This window comes from Paralichthys olivaceus, chromosome 5 (genome assembly GCF_024713975.1).
Source record: "Paralichthys olivaceus isolate ysfri-2021 chromosome 5, ASM2471397v2, whole genome shotgun sequence".
In the NCBI taxonomy this organism is placed as follows: Eukaryota; Metazoa; Chordata; class Actinopteri; order Pleuronectiformes; family Paralichthyidae; genus Paralichthys; species Paralichthys olivaceus.
In genome coordinates this window covers 23,431,733-23,436,732 of record NC_091097.1, presented here as the reverse complement: position 1 = coordinate 23,436,732, position 5,000 = coordinate 23,431,733, and positions in this window count along the sequence as shown.

Sequence of the window (5,000 nt, the reverse complement as noted above, 5' to 3'; positions counted from 1 at the left end):
GCGTTGCGTACGCGAGCTGTGTGGAGGGCTACTGGCGTGCAGACAGATAACCGAAAAAAAATATGAAATGACGATGAGCCATCCGAAAGGAAAGGACAGGCTCATGGAAGGATTTAAGATTGGGGAGAATCGGGTGCACGTCAGAGAGCTAATAAATGACGAGCTAGTAGTGTCTTTCATGAATCTGCCATTTTATATTGAGGACAGGGAGATACTGGCAAAGCTACAACTCTGGGGAGTATCAGCAGTATCTCCCATTAAAAGAAGGATGTGGCCAGGGACAAATGTAGCTGATGGGACAGGGTTCCTGAAAGTAAAATTTAATAATGAAATACAATCACTGCCGTATTCCGCTAGATTTGACACAGCGCTGGGAGCTGAGTACTTCAGGGTGCTGCATGATAAGCAGGTGAAGGTGTGCAGGTTGTGCATTAAACCAGGGCACATAATGAGAGAGTGCCCTGAATTTCACTGCAACAGATGTGGAGTGCAGGGTCATTATGCAAGGGAATGCACGCAGGGGAAGAAGAGATGTGATCTATGCCAGAACCTTATGAGTGAATGCAGATGCAATAAGAGTGAGGCAGAAGACGACACAAATGAGAGTGGACAAGAAAGTGAGAGCGGAGGCAGTGAGGAGGGGGAGGCAGAGTATATGGAAAGTGAGGAGGAGGGAGTCAGAAAAGAAATGGAGGAGACAGAGAAAGAGGATGCAGGCAAGCAGGAAGGAGAGAGGCCGACAGAGGAGACGGAAGGCGGAAAGAAAGATGGAGCGAACCGGAAGGAAAGGAAGGAGAGAACGAAAGGAAACAACGAGGAGGAGGATGCGGGAAGGAGGAGAGGAGCGCTGGCGCGTGAGGTGAGGACAGAAGGGACGGCAGACAGGAGGAGTGACGGGGTGGAGAAGAAAGGTCCCAAAACGAAGGAGACGAGAGGGCCAGAGAAGGGGGCGACTGTCGAAAGACAAGACGGAAAGGAGGAAGCAGGCCCGGGGAGAACGCGACGAGAGGATGACACAGGAAGGACGGAGAATGCACTGAGTGGAGCTAAGCCCACAGAGACTGCAGAGGAGACTACCACACCACAGACGGTAGGATCCGAAACAGACATGGATATAGAGGAACAAATGAAACAACTAAGAAAAAGACAGAATACTAAGAGGCATACGAGGAATAATAAGAAAAGTAAAACTAAGGAAATAACAAAATGAAAGTAAAAATAATAATAATGTTAACAATAATTTCAATAAATGCAAGGGGGCTAAAGAACAAAAACAAAAGACATCAGATATATGGGAAGAGTAATTATGACATAATATGCTTACAGGAAACACACTGGAATGAGAGATGTATGAAAGAGGTGGAGGATGAATGGAGGGGAGAAGTATTTGCAAATAATGGAGATGGGAATGCGAGGGGTGTAGCAATATTAACAAAAAAAGGAGTGATAGGGAATGTAAGAAGGTGTGAAGATGAGGGAGATGGGAGGATGATAGGGATCAAATTTGAATATAAGAATGAGGAAATGAAGCTGGTAAATGTGTATATGCCGAATGAGGAGAAAGAAAGAAAGGTGATGATTGAAAAGATGGGAACGATGTGTGATGACAACTGCATGATTGTGGGGGACTTCAATGTGTGGTGTGAGAAACTGGACGTGTCAACAAACATGCACTTTAAAAATGACACAACAAGAGAGGTATTAAAAAAATTAAAAAGTATGAAAGGACTGAGTGACGTATGGAGAGAAAGAAATCCAGAGAGGAGAGCGTTCTCAAGAACACAACTGGTAAAAGGGGAATTAAAACAGAGTAGGATAGATTTAGTATTAAGCACAAAAAGCATAGCAGAAAGGATAAAAGAAATAGAATATAGAACCACAACGTATAGTGATCATAAGGAGTTAAAATTTACAATAGGGGGGGGGACAAAGAGAAGAGGAGGGGGACTGTGGTGCATGAATGGGGAGTTGCTGAGAGATGAAAAATATAAAAAAGAAGTGAGAGAATACATAAGGTGGGAGAAGGATGACAGGATGTATGAGGAAGATATAGGGAGGTGGTGGGAAGGGGTAAAAGAGGGAGTACGGACCATGAGCATAAAACACAGTAGGAAGAGGGGGAAAACACAGAGAGAGAAGGAAAAAAAGTTAAAAGAGGAGTTGAGAGAAGAGGAAAAGAAAGCTGAGGAGGATGGCAAGTATGATTTGGGGGAATATATAAAGAAGAAAGATGAACTGAAAGAGATAGAACAGGGAAAGTGCAAGGGAGCAATAATTAGAAGTAAGGCAAGAGATGTAGTAGAGGGGGAAAAATGTACAGGTTATTTCTTAGGGCTAGAGAAGGTAAGGCAAAAGAATAATTATTTTGAGCAAGTGGAGGGAAAGAGAGGGGAAAGAATAACTGACTTTGTAGGGATAGTGGAAAGAGTAGGAGAATTCTATAGGGAGTTATTTAAGAAAGAAGAAGTAGATGAGGAGAGTAGCAGGCAGGTGATAGAAAAGATGGAAGCTAGGCTGAGTGATGAGGATAGAGAAGGATGTGAAGGAGAGATAACTAAAGGAGAGATAGGGAAAGCAATAGATGAGTTAGGCAGGAATAAAAGTCCAGGGATAGATGGGATAATAGGAGAGTTTTATATAGAGTTTAAGGAAGAATTAGTGCCAGTGTTAGATAGATTATTTAGGTATATAGAAGAGAAGGGAGAGATGCCACACAGCATGACAATAGGGCTAGTTAGTATAATTTACAAAAAAGGGAGCAGGGACAAATTAGAAAACTACAGACCACTCACAATGTTAAATGGTGATTATAAAATACTAGCAAAGGTGTTAGCAAATAGGATAAAGGGGGTTATAGGGACGGTGGTGGGAAGCACACAAGCATATAGCATACCAGGAAGAGACATAGCCGACACAATAAGCAGTATTAGGGACACCATCACACACATGAAGGGGAACAAAATAGGGATAGTAGCGAGTTTGGATCTGAATAAAGCATTTGATAGAGTAGATCATGGGTATTTATATAAGGTATTAGATAAAGTGGGTTTTGGAAATAGGATGATAGGATGGATAAGGAGGATGTATGAAAGAGCAGCGAGTAAGATAAAAATAAACGGGATAGTGACAGAGGAGTTTAGATTAGAGAGATCAGTTAGACAGGGATGTCCGCTATCGGCTCTGCTGTACGCCTTGTCAGCAGAGCCGCTAGCGGCACTAATATTGCAAAATAGAGGGATTAAGGGCATAGAACTACCGGGTGGACAGATGAGCACGCTATATCAATATGCAGACGACACAACAGTGACAGTTAGGGACAAAGAAAGTGTAGTAGAGGTTTTAAAAAGTGTAGAGCAGTATGGTAGGGCATCAGGAGCAAAAGTAAACATAGAGAAATCAGAGATAATGTACATAGGGGAGAACAGAGAAGAGAGGGAGGAGATCAGAATGAAGGAAAACAAAGGGTATATGAAGGTGTTAGGTGTAAATTTAGGGATAGAAGAGAAAGAAGGGAGAGATAGGCAGTATGAGGGGATAGTGAATAGGATTAGAAAGACGTTAGGGTTTTGGAAGAGAAGAGGATTGAAGCTAAAAGGGAAGGTAATTGTAGTAAATTGTTTAATAATGAGCAAGCTGGTGTATGTGATGAATGTGATGGATGTGCCTGAGAAAGTGATGAAAGAAGTGGGAGGGATGGTGAGTGACTTTTTGTGGGATGGGAAGGGGGTTAGAATAGCAAGGGAAGTACTAGAAAACGAGTATGAAGACGGGGGACTGAAACTGGTTAACTTAGAGAGAAAAAAAAAAGCACTAAGGGTGAAAATGATGGTGAGATACTTAAAGAATAAAAGTGATCAGGTGTGGAAGGTGTGTTTAACAGAAGCTATCAACAAAACTGGAGGGTGTGGTGAGAGTGGAGTGTATATGAAAATGAAAAAAGGGATGTTAGATGGAGTGACTGATTATTACAAAGAGATGCTGGGAGCGTGGGGAGAGTTTCTGAGTTTCGTGAAGTATGAATGCAAAAATGTAAAGCAGGTATGGGAGCAGCCAGCGTTTTTAAATCCAAAAATCACAATGGAGGGGGAGACCATCTTTAACAGGGTAATATGGAGAGCAGGGATAAGGAAGGTGAGGGACATGGTGTACGAGTACACACCGGGCTTTATGAGGGCACAGGTGATTGTAGATGAGGTCAGGGGGAATGGGGATGAAATATGGCCGGGTACAGCTGAAGGGGTCATAGAAAAAATAAAAAAAGCAATGCCCAAAGAATGGATGGAAATGATTGAGAGAGAGAACGTGAACGGAGGAGAAGATGAAATAGATATGTATGTAGGGGAAGGGGAGTGCAAGTTGAGTCTGAAGGATGTAAAAACAAGGATGATATATGAATGTATGAGGGAGAAAGAACTGAGGAGGCCGGCTGCAGAGAAAGTGTGGGTCAAAGTAATGAATAACATGGATGCAAAGCAAATATGGACCAATCTGAGAGTGAAGTGGAACACGACTGAATGTGAACACTTTGACTACATGCTAAGGCACAACAGGATATACAACAACCTGATAAAGAGCAAGTTTGACCGGGAGGTGGGAAAGGAATGTGACGTATGTGAAGTGGGAGTGGAGACATGTATGCATGAGTTTGTTGAATGTGGGGAACTAAGGGTGTACTTTGGGAAAATAAGGGAGTTAATAAATAGGTGCTGGGAGGGAGACTTTGTGGGGAGGAGCGAATGGAAGAAGCTGTGGTTGTTTGGCGTGGTGGAGAGAAAGAGAGGATGCAATGTAAATCTGTTAAACTATGTCCTGAGCCACGCACGATATGCAGTGAAACTAAGGAGAAACACTGCGCAGTATGAAAGGAGAAAATGTGACGTGTGGAATGTTTTTAAAAATTTGACAGAAAGGGATGTGAAAGTGATGCACAGCTACATTGGGAAAGACGACTTTCAGAAAGGGTTTGTGGACGGGAGCACCTTCATAGAAATAACGAATGG